This window comes from Bombus huntii, chromosome 12, assembly GCF_024542735.1.
Source record: "Bombus huntii isolate Logan2020A chromosome 12, iyBomHunt1.1, whole genome shotgun sequence".
NCBI lineage: Eukaryota > Metazoa > Arthropoda > Insecta > Hymenoptera > Apidae > Bombus > Bombus huntii.
The window spans coordinates 5,373,862-5,386,400 of NC_066249.1; the positions used below are offsets into that span (position 1 = coordinate 5,373,862).

General features: G+C 45.8%; 1 protein-coding gene across 4 annotated transcripts in view; it reads left to right on the forward strand.

Annotated features, from left to right (window-relative positions):
• The window catches only part of LOC126871719 (uncharacterized), a 150,839-nt gene that overhangs the window by 81,949 nt on the left and 56,351 nt on the right, over positions 1-12,539 (forward strand). For 3 of the 4 annotated variants that reach the window (XM_050630845.1, XM_050630844.1, XM_050630843.1), the window contains one exon: positions 6,503-6,532. The exons of the other annotated variant lie outside the window; for it this stretch is intronic. The gene's annotated coding sequence lies outside the window, so the exon portion shown is untranslated. The remainder of the gene's footprint in view (positions 1-6,502; positions 6,533-12,539) is intronic. 4 annotated transcript variants of the gene reach the window in all.

Here is a 12,539-nt window from a genome sequence, read left to right on the forward strand (position 1 = left end):
TCGTATGGATGAAACATCGCGAAAGCTTTAAATTTAAGTTGCGAGTATGTCCGATTCTCATCGGGATACGATCTCGCGATACGAGAAAACGAGCGTTGTCATCTGAAACCATCTTCGTCGTCGTCGTCGTCCTCCATCAGCTCGTAGTCAATGTACGCGCGTTAGTGGCGCAAAAAGAAAACGCGGACGAAACTTGAGTAATATCGACCGCAGGAAAAGTCGCGGGATCGCTGGTCTCGTGGCCTTTGTTAAATCGAATCTCGCGCTGCCGACAAACAACGCGGATTTATCAATAAATATTTCCAAACGCTTCCAGTTATCTACAATGTACGCTTACATTAGCGGATTTTCAGACTCCATCGTTTCTATGGAACGCTTTACAATTTCCATGGACTTTTTATGGAAATGTTCTTTTATCTGGACGATGATTTTATTCCGTTGAACACGTTCACGCTTCGAGAATCGCGCGAAAGCTCCCTGCAAGGATAACGTTCGTTCCAACGCGTTGGTGAAACACAAGAAAGCACGGCGGAAACGCGGTCGTCGAACGTGGCGGAAATTCGCGTCCCCGAGGGGCGAGCACGAAGCGACGCGGAAAACAAAGTCGGCAGTCAGAGTTTAGATAACATTATTATCGAGCGAGGCTTGGAAGGAAGGGCCAACCGAGTACATGAGAGCGCGACGGGGTTCTAGGGCTCCGGCATCCTTGCCCCGGGCTAAGGGAACACACGCCGCGGGAGAGTCGAGGCGGATCGGCGAATCTAACGACCAAATCTCGGCACCGGTGTAAAATGCAAAACAGCGGCGGAGAAGAAGCAAGAGCGTGGCGAGACGACGGGTTCTACGTTCCTCGAACGAATTCCGCGATGCGTGGCGACCAAGGTGGAGGTCGAGTACTTTGCTCCTTCTCCTTCCTCGTCCTTCCACGCCTCCGACTCCCCTTGTTTCTCTTCTTTGCTTCTTCCTCTTCCCTTTTTCTTCCTCGTCGTCGTCTTCGTCGTCGTCGTCGTCGTCATCGTCGTCGTCGTCGTCGTTGTCGTCGTCGTGGTCGTTGTTCTTCGTGGTTCTACGTGGTCTGTGTTGCAGCTACTGGCGTTGTTACTTCAGCCCTTGCTCGTCGTTGTCCGCTGCTTCCTCCGACTCCGTTTTCCTTTCTGCCTCCATGCGAGAGTGCGTGAAGCAGAACGAAACGAGGGTACCCGCTTCGTGTCCACTTACAACTCGGTGCGTCCTTTCGGTCGTACTCGACGCAGGAGAAAAAGTTGCTTCGATCGGTATCGAGCCCACGTTCTTTCGTGAATCTAGAGTTTTCGGGTGGCCAGGATGGCAATGTCCGCGCACACGAACCGATAGGACTGTCGCTACCGATTTCGTTCCACGAGTAATCTCTTCGTTTCGCGGGGAATGCGAATCTACGGGTTCTAGAATCGAGATGCAACGTGGTACAGAGCTGCCAACGCGAGGAACGAAACTCGTGACGAGAAAGCTAAGGCTGTATCTACGATCGGCTAGCGATTTATAGCGAACGCGTGACGAATCGTTAACGAACGATTAAATAATAAACGCAACGGCTTCTGGATGCCGCGCAATAAATCCGACTTAACGGAGAGTGGCGTATTATTTACGCGGCGCGGTGACAACGTTAAAAAGCCGCGAGAGGTAATAGCGCGAAATGTCGGCGGATTAAAAGCCGTGACACTGCTAGTTCTACCGATCGTTCTTTCCCGCAACCATGTAATTAAATTCCGCGAATATCATTCGCGAGCTTGCCGCTTTTCTTCTTTCGCAGCTGATCCTTCAAACGATCCGATTGACTTTGCGTGGCCAAGAAAAACGCACGTGCGTATATCTAAAAATCGCAGCATCGAAGAATATTCGCGAGTATCAGCGAAGCGTTGATAATCGGACTTAATTAACAAAGGTAGAACAAAATTGTATTACAATCTCGCGATCGAGACGGACGAATTACGACGACCGTGAGGAAATGGCGACAGGAAATCCCGAGTAAAGTGGCGGAACAAGCGTCGACGTCCGTCTCGCGAAATGGAGATCGGTAGCGGTGCAATTACACGCGCAAATTGTAGCCGTCGTCTCGTCCGTCGTGCAGCAAGGCCCGTCTGTCCATAAAATGACAATGTACTCGGTGCTAGAAGCGTGCTGGTACACGCTAAAACGTTTAGATCCGCGTCCCGAGATAACCTAACCTTCGTCATAGCTTACCGAGCACGACGCCGGTCGGTTCCCTTCCTTTTTGCTTTTCCTTCTGGTGTATCCGCCTGCCGCCGCTCCAGTCCAGACCTATTCCTATGGGATGGAAACCATCTAACGGTAGGTCGAGCTTTTTTTACGTGTGCGCCGCCATTTAAAAGTCCTCGATCGCTCGTCCTCCATTGGAACGCGAGCTCTACCATTTCCATCAACCATTATCCACTTTTATCGTTACATTACACTCGGCGGTTTCAATCGTTTATTACGTTTACAAGGCAAGCTTGAGTTGTCTCTTCTTTTTCGTTTTTTTTTTTTTTTTTTTAATTTATTTTATTTCGACCGAAATAAACGCGAGAACGTGGACTCGTAATCGTAATTAAACCGTTTTACCGGTCGATGGTTTTCACACTGGGTGATGGATGTTAGAGCAGGAAGCATAGTAAATCTAACGACTGTGTTACTATTGGACTTCCAATTAAGGAAGTTTCAGAGTCAGAAATCGTAACGATATCCTCTGAATTTATTTATTAGGCCGATGTCGACTTTCACTGCATGATCGCGCTCCACGTTTCACTCTGCTATTCTACAAAACAAACCTCGATTTGACTTAGTCTTGAAGAATCGAACAGAAGGATCGCGACTACGCAAATACGAGGCAAAGATTTCCACGAAACAGCCAGGGCTAATTAGAACGAAGGCTCGTGTAATTAATCCCGAACACGCTTAGGCAAACGTTTCCCTTTCGAATGCGCGGCGACAGTTTCAGAGAAGCCGACGATGGTTCCACGAAACCGATCGCCAATTCTGCATGCTCGTCACAGTACGAACGCGTGCTCTCTGCCGTTTCGACGAACAGAAGGAAAGAAAAAGAAAGAGGAAAGAGAAAGGAAAAGGCAGCAGCCGACCGGTGAAGAGTTTACGAGCAGGAAATCGCGCGTTTCGCCGTAGTTTTCGCGCGTGCTCGGCTTTTTGAACCGCGCCTCGGTGAAAATTCGAGTGGAAAAAAGCGAAGATCGTCGCGAGAATCGTTCGAACGGTCACGTTCTTAGACTCGGTTGAATAATTCGCTAGTTTACAGGGCGGGCACGACGCGTTGATAGTTTGATCCTTTGGTTAGAAAGTATCGCGCCTCTGCCAACATTCTTAAAACGTTCGCGAGCACGTCCAGTCAGTCTTTCGGGCGAAACTTTCCTCGGCTCGCTGCGAAATAATCCGACTCTTTGTCCCATCTATTGCACTTTGCTAAATGGTCGGAATTTTCGAACGTTTCTCGCGAGAACGATGGAACAAGGATAGACACGGACAGGACGACACCGGCTAATACTTAAAGTTTTATTCGCCGCTAATTTATTAAAGCTAAAGAAAAATAACTTATGTAAAACAGGTTTAAGATCGGACTTGGATCGTTTCCTTCGGAACGATCGTTTAGCGAATAGTCTTCTTCTTATTCGGTGTCGTTTCCATTTATTTCTCCTACCGTCGCGTTCGCCTCGCAATCGTGTCTTTTTGTTGGTCGGTCTTAAGACGGATTTAAAAAGATGACACCTTTAAGGCTGATTCGAGGAACGATCGTTGCCTCATTGGCACCCAAGTTTGCTACTTGTCTCTTCTATGATAGAGTGTTTATTAGCTTTATTGTCGCCCGGTCGTTTGACGTTCGAAGGGGAAGCGAGGCAAGCGTCACTAGTATTCGACGTTGTAAAGTCGGCTTAATGTGCCACCTCCTCGCAATTACACGCAATAAATCGTTTCGGAGCGAGCCATTACACCGCGATCCTTTATGGCATCTAGATAATGATCACTCGCGATTCCGCGCCACTATGGTCATGCACTTTTCCAGCATCTTCCACGTCTTTTCTTTCTCCCTGCTTTTCTTATTTTTTCCGACAGTTTATATCCATCGCGGAAATATTTCACGCCAGGCCGTGATCGTTCAACGAAATACGATTGGTCGTCTAATTGATCGTGGCTACGCACAAGTCGCGACAACAGGTTTCCAACAGAGGCAAAAGACTTCCCTGTCGTTCTTATGCTTGGAATAATTTTCTAGTTTGCAGGGTAAACATAAGAGGCTCGTGTCGCCTCGTAGACTTGGCTCTGCCTCGAACCGCGTTACGATGAATTCGTTCCTGAACGCCCCGTAATTTCAACGCCCCGCGATATTTCATCGTCGCGTCTCGCTGTTACAGCGCGTCTTCCAGCCCCGACCATCCTTTTTTTCCCTCCACGCAGTCATGGGACGTTAGCGATTTTTCTTGCTGAAACTTATTGCTCCTGTTGCGTCTCCGCGGGGATCGAAGGATAGGTGGTATTCTGGTAAAGTCAAGGCACTGGTTGTTACGGGTTTTTAATGAGAAGAATCGTTTGCGGAGAGTGTGAAATGGAAAGATCGCATGCGATGTTTCTTATATCCGGGATAGTTCCTTTTGCTCTGGAACTTAAAGTTCGAGTTTTCGAAGTTGCTGCATAGAAAAATGTTACCATAATGGAAATTGATACGTAATATTAGTAGGAGCATTAAGAAGAAAAGAAAGAGAAAAAGGAAATAAGGATCTTAAGGGAGACTTAAAGGAAAGGGAACTTTAAAGAAAATTCACAGAGTATCAAATGTTAAACACTTTTATTCCTGTCGGTCATTATCATAAATTCACCAAGACTATTCTTCTTAAACACCGTGTATATTCTGTCTGAAACGATCTTTACAAGCAGGGGTCACGATTAGCTTTCACACTCACGATGATTTACTCGTTTACATACACGATGGTTTCACAACGGTGTTAACAACAAATAAAAAAGGAAGATATCGTCGAACGACCGACCAAATAGTATTCCTCCTTGGACGCCAGTGCCTTTGGAACACGTTTTGAATAATTTCCTAGTTTGCAGGGGGAGCACGATCCTTCTGGTGGTCTATTGTCTTGCCAGACACTCGGAAAGTGTCACTCCTTTTCCGCCGGTGTTGACGCGTCGCCTACGACTCTGTCGCGCAACGTTTCGTCGTGTTTCTACGCGACGGCTGATTCAACGCTGCGTCGATGCGTCATTCGATGAATTACCCTTGGCCAGTTCGTAGCGAACAGTTAAAAACGCACGGCTTCGCAACGTAACGCGAAAAGGCCGCTGGAAATGGTCGTCAAACGCGCAATCGAAAAGCTAAATTTCCATAGGAAAAAAATGTGAAAATACCAGAAGACAATGGAGACGTTGCGAACGTTGCTATTTGGAAATTTCGCGTTTCAAAAATTTCGGACGTCTCATTACGTATTTCGCTTGCTCGGAAACGATATTCGTATTTTCAAGGATTAAAATCGACCTAATTAACATCGATTCGAACCTTCGTTTATCTTTAATCGCGTTCTTACGTTCCGGAACAGAGCGATTCGTTGTAGCGGACGTTAATAATAAATCATATACGATAGGCGGTCACGGGTTTCGTGGATCTTCCGGTTTGAGTTGGCAGGTCAGGCGGCGAGGAAGGAAACAGGAAATGTGGCGGGCTGGCGACTAAACGCGTGAGCTGCGCGCGCGATAGAAAGCGGAAGGGAGGCGAGCGATCGTTCGCTTTTCGATGTTCGTTCACGCTTGCCCGCGGTGATTTTCGGCTCGCTGTTGCAGTGCGTACGACGGACGGTACGTTGCAGAAGCTAACCTTGGCCTCTTGCGTTTCTCGCGCGTTCAACAAGTGCTCGTAACTTTTCCGTACGATATAGCGGTCATATATCTTAGTAACGAGGAAAAGGAACGCGATATTTTAGTCTCGAAATCGAAATTGGAATATCGAGGTACGTTGCGATCGATCTTTCGCTTTGTATATTTGCGCGACGTTTAACGAGAAGCGAAGTGTATTTGCTTTTTATTCGAGTATCGAACGAGAGAATACGTTTGTCAGAATTCGTGCTGTCGCTGGACGTCGCGGATTATCGACGATCCACGAGTTTCTTAACCTCTCGCATTTCGAAGCAAGCCGCGCCGCTCAGACGCAGGCAACGTCTGCTGTCTTACTCGAAGTATCGCCCGAAGGCGCGACAGATTACATACCAATACTGTACCTACTGATTTTCGTACACTTTGCGAGAAATGAGAGGTTTCTTAATGCGAAAAGCAAGTCAAACATTAAACGTGTAGCACGGAATATGAAAGAAAGTTGCTGGTTATTCCGCGGTAAGGTCTCGATGCAAAGCGGTCGTGATCGCTTCGCGACAAACATTTGTACAAATCGCATAAATCGAAGTCGTTAGATTAAAAGAGAAAAACACCGGACAAGTCTATATGTATTTTGTCATTTTTGTTGCAGATTCGGGACACACAGGACGAAAAACAACAAGTGAGTACTAGAAAGTGCTTATGTAAAATATTACGTTTCAATCTAGAGAGGTCTATGTAGATTTTAAGGGACGTTCGCGTTACAGAAATATCGTACAACGATCGCGTTGTATCGTAGAATTTAAATACTCGTCGTCGAGAATTACCAGGCTCGAACAATAGCTTTCGCAACGTTTCATTAATAGATTGTTGCTTGGCTTTTGCCGCCACCGATCGATGACCCACGTTAAGATAACAGTAACAAACATAACGTTGTTTCGAACAATGAAACCGATCGTGGCGAAAGGCATCGCGCCGTACATCATCGACGATCCACGACGAAGCGACCAAACTGCGCATCGCAATTATTCGCAGCTCCGTGATATCCTGCAACGGTGCAGAATGTTATTCTTATGGGGAAGAGGTGGGGATGCTATGAGAAAGAGATTAGCTACGGATCGTAGATCGATCGATTGCTTCTTGTGGCTCCGTGGCTCACCGATCACCTGCCGAGTATTAATTACATCGAACATTGTAACCAGAAAAGCAAAAATCACGATAATAACATTGAAACACGTTAAATCGAGAGGATTTAATTAGGAAGTTTAGCCTGGGTCGCGAGAAAAAAAAATGTGGAAACGTGAGTCATCGACGGCCCACTGACTGAACTAAACACAGTAATTACGGTATAATCATCTCCCCACGTGCGCTGTTTACGCTATCGCCCTCGAAACTCAAATTCGTAGCGATGGGTTCGAGTCGCTCGCGAGTTCCGAACAATCCATCGTTCTACGTTAATCATTTGTCCAATCGTAGCGATAACGATAACGACACTTAGATATAGTTTTCGATGCTGATACCGGTGGTGGGTCAAGATGAAACTCAGTAAGCGTTACAGAGAAAACCGGAGGAAATAGGAATTTTCGGCTGTAACGATTCTTCGTACATAGCTGATTTTCGATGCTATTCGATAATACGTTCGGAAATTAAGCTATTCTCGAGCCGTTGCTTGCTAGCGACGGAAAAAACGTATGTTCATGGGACAACTTTGTACTTATACGAAGAAAAGCAGGCGATCTGGCTCTCGGCAGCCAGTTGATCGTGCACCGCCGCACGGTTTTGCCGTACAAATCGGCCTTCTTTCCCAGGAAAAATGCGACCGTGTGCACAGCTTGCAATCAGAAAAGATGCATTTCGCTTCTCGTTCTGCTGCGCACCCTTTTGCACGAATTACGTTCGGCTTAATACCACGTTCCGTTGACAGTAATGTCGGTTTTTATTGTTTTCGCCGACACCGCTTCACGAAAGAATGACTCGCGTCAGGATTTCTATCCAACTGAATGCTTAGAACGAGGTATAATCGCATACGAGATATCGCATTGATGACCAAGCGTGGATTTTCTTGGAAATTTTATACCATTCTTATATTTATATATTAAACGAATCTCTCGTCGATCTTTCGACTTTACGAGAAAAGATGTACTTTTTGACGTCATTCTTCGGTGACGAGACAGTAGCCTCGAGTGACTAATCCGAAGAATGTGGGAATAATCGGTAAAGGGCGAAGTTTGCCGGTAAACTGGAATCGTGCGAGTCTCTTTATTAATTTTAAAGGAAGAAGATAATTCACCGACCGCGAAGAAGTGGCGAAACGTCGGTGATAAATCAGAACCACTCGTGGAAAGATTGTTTCTAACGAATGGGATAGAATTTCTTGGCGAGTTCGCATGCGAGGACAGAGAAAGAAGGAGAGAGCCGAAGGGTTTTCAGTAACAGAAGAAAAGTCGGTGGCATGTTCTGGTTTAAGCGAGTTTCAACGAAAATAATTAATACGTTTCCATGAAGAGAAACGGTCGCGCATCCATTAACGCGATCCAGGAAGGTGTTCCGCGAACGTAGCGAGCAATCAGAGAGCCGAAACCGCTCGTTTCCCGCGCAAGATCGATCGACTGTCCCGTTTTTATGCGTTCGTCGCGTGGTAATGAGTGCTGCTCCTGTAATGGCTCGTTGCATTAACGTCGCGCCCGACTTCGTCCCGGGTACCTTCCTCGGACGACGCCTCAGTCTTCGTAGGTTTGGTCGGTAGTTTTCGGGGTGAGTTCGACGCGAGAGATTAAGAATCTCTCATGGACTGTGAACCATAGAACCGCTGTTGGAGCGGGACAACGTGGATCTTGAATGGATTGTAAAATCATATCAACATAGGGCAACGTTAAGTAATTCTCGGTACCAGCGACGAAATAAAAATCGCTGAACTGAAAGAGACTGGAAGAGGAACGCTTTGAAGTACAGTCTTGATGCAAATTTCTGCAAGTCAGCGGGTAAAATACGACGGTTTAGCGCGTCGTCGCGCGGCAAGAAATGGCTGAATTTGTTTGTAAAAGGCAGCAGAAGTGGTGGTTTGCCGCGTGCCAATTAGTATTTCCTAGTTTTCCCAGTCGGGCCACCTACGTTGCTATGGTAACCGCGAACGATTATTTATTCCCTCTGTTGTACTTTGTAATTACGTTTAATTAGTTTTATTACTGCGCGTACGCAATTCAAATGCTGCGTGGCTCGAAAAAGTTCCAATTAACCGGAGAACAAAGATTTCCCGCGTTTCACGCGTACACTCGCACGCTCCATCGTTATTTTCACCAGATCGTTCCTTGCTAATTCTTATACGTTTAATATACGTATTTCCACTGTCGATCGTCTTACCTTTCTTTCCTTTTTTTTATACATTCGCTTCTCGAGAGGATTCGATCGGCAACGGGGTGAGTTCTTTCGCTTTCGCTCGGTTCCAGTCGTCAGATAATCACGCTCCTCAACTTCTCTGTGTAACTGGAATGAAAACGCATGCTTGTCGCATGATTCACGTTCAGTTTTGAAACGCTGGATTTCAGAGAAGTGATCTCACCCTGTTCGAGACGGTGTCACGCGACCGTACGGAGGTCGTTGATATTCTCGATGAACAGAGCTTCGTTTGTTTCGTCTCGAGTGGCTACGGCCCGTGCTAAACTCGGTGGAAAATTGCATTAGCTTTCGGTGGAAAGATAACCGTTCTGCGCTAGGTGAATCTTTCTTGTTTCCTTTATTTATCTCGGAGACTTTAGAATTAGTCGTAAACTGTACATTTGTACATTGAGCTTTAAATTCCTTGCAAGAATTTAAATTTGAGGTGTTCGATCCTAACATCGCGAGTAACATCTTTGCTGTCATAAGATGTGTTTGAACACACATGTTGCGCCATTTCGCGCGATCGGATCCTTCTCGCATTCGGCCTCTCTTCGCTACAGATTGCGTATAGGAGTTATGAAATTTCGGTGGCAAAAAGTCGCGTGATCTGAAATACGATCCATCGCTCGTGCCTTTGCGGCGCGATTTTTTCCAGAAGCACGTTTCTTGTCTTCTTGGCGAAGAAAAGTGTTAAGAATCGTCGTACAAGCTCGGTATAACTTGTCCAGGTTTTTTCTCCGCGGTTCATCGTCAAACCACAGGAATTCCTCCGTGAAATTGGAAAGAAGGTTACACGTATAGAGAGGAATAAAAAAGGCCGATGGGAATATCGTACGTTTTAATCTGGAAAAAGAAAAAAAAGAAAACAGAAAATTCACGGAATTATTAACCCCAGCAGTAGAATCGTGGCAGCGCTAGAATTGCAAGGAGAAGCGTTAGAATTTAATCTTAAAGTTAAGATAAATAATCTGTGGAAGACACGATGTTTATATTGAAATAATATTAGGTGATATTTATTAAATAGAATTACAGAACCAAATGTATTTAAAATACAAGCGAGCGATATGGTAGAATTACCAAAGTGTGCAGGTAAAGAATTTATGGATTGTTGACAGTTGGCCAGTTACTCTCAGACTGACTGTACGTAGTGACCCATGGTCCCTTGAAAAATGTTGAACCCCACTCTCTATACAGTAGTGAGTATGACCTGTGTAAGTGTCCTGTTCAAATGCCTGTGTAGGTGTCTGTATAAGATTATTTGCGTCTATGTGTGTAATATCGTTGTATTCCAACAAGAAGAACAAGTCTTTGCGCCAAAAAAATGACCCACTAAGGATCATTGAAATTTCTGTGAAAAATTACAAATTGATCATTTCGGCTATTCTGATAATTTTTGTACGTTAACAGGCCATCTTCGAGCATCGCGACACGCCACGAATCTCGCGTGACTGTGAGTATTTTTCGGCAAGATATTCGGAGTAACACCCGGCTGACTGTATCGGATAGAATTATTCGACTCACGCGAGATACCGGTCCTAGATGGAAATAACGTTAATTGCAAGTTTGGTGGAATCTCGTGGGAGCGTGGGCGTGAATTCAGGCTGATTCCATTAGCGGAATTGCGATGTTACGGAATGCGAGTGGGTGAACCATCGTGTTTCATTCAAGACAGCTGTCATTACGATATCAGCGTGTTTTGTCGAATGAAAATGCGATTCTGCTCTATGGACAGCTGTAACGAGGCTGCGTCGAATGGCACGTCTGGTTATACTCGTGTCGCGTCGTTATGTTGCTCTTGCGTTACGCTAGAATCGCGTCGCGTCGGACTACCGACTTCGTGTCATATTTGTACCGTCTTCGAGGCCCGCTCCTGATGTTCTTGTACTCGTATGGCAGTTACATATCGCGTACCGGACGTTGTTCATGGCTGGTTGTACGGTTTTTTCGGGAGCAGTCTGTTTTTGTAAGTCTCTCTCGCCAAGTTCTCCTACCAGACGTTTTCACTTGGCGTCTTTTTACTCGTGCTATTTCTCGCATGCTAAATTCCCAGCATTTTGCAATTTCTCGATACTAGCGAAAGTACAGTTGGAGGATGCAACGTTTACGTCGATGAGAATACAAAACGAATAACCGAGAAGATAATTATTTATCATGAGGATTTCTTGCATCCCTGAGAAGGAACGGAAAGAAGATACTTAGGTTACTTTTACCTGTGTATTATTTCAAGTATATCATTCAAATTATACAATATATCGTTGCTGGCGCGGACAATCGTCTTATTTCCACGCCTTCTTCACCGTCCTCATCCTATGGCTTTCCTCGAGCAATACGCCTCGGCATCGTAACCATCCGCTCGTGAGATATTCATACTTCTCGAAGGTAGTTTTAATAAAGCCTTCCCAAGGTCGTAGCTCGTCAGTACCAGGGGCCCCATCGAGCCACGATGCTGTCAGTGAAAATGAAGGCTCGGTTAAACCAGTGGCTAACCGGAGCCTCGGATTGTCCTTGGATAAAATTCAGACGGTGTTCCATCCTCAAACCCTTGTCACCGTTGGCCAGTTAATAGCCGTCACGTCGGATTCATTTCGAATGAAAAAGAGATAAATCGACGCGTGATACGAAAATTAATCGACGATCACGTACACCGTTAAAGTTACATCGTAACGAACTATTTGCTCTCGTTACGATGTTACCAGTTAATGCTCGGTAATCGGGGCAACTATTCTGCAGGCGTCACGTCGAAGAAAGCCGGCTTGTCCCGCGTTGCCGAAGGATGAAAGGTACACGATGCCATTCCAGAGGAAAGAGACTCTGTCAGTTGTGTTTATGCCAGTGAAATTTCACCGTAGACCGCCCCTACAGCCTTGCCACCAAAACGAACAGAAAGGGTGGCTTCCAGGTCGATGCACTCGCCGAAAGAAGCCGGTTAGAATAACCGCCGTGGTCTTAGGATGGCTAACACGGCGGCTCAAGGCATTCTACTATCTCTTTTATTTGAAAATCCTACGAAAAATGATTATTTTCCTCCTATAGAAGTCCGAAAACTGTGATTTACAACGTTGTGCTCCAAAGGGATTTCAAGGGTCAACCATTCGAAACAGCCGGTATAAAATGAGAAAAAACGATAAGTAGAATATGTCCGCCGTTGGTGTTACCACTCTGTAAATATTGATTTTGGCAAAAGTGTCGGTGGAAGTTATCACCGTCGGGGAATAGAATACGAGAAATAGCTGGAACGAGATGGTGAAGAACGGCCTCTCTCGCGAGATATATTATGGCCTGTGTGGATGCGGGGAACGGCCGAGTATTTC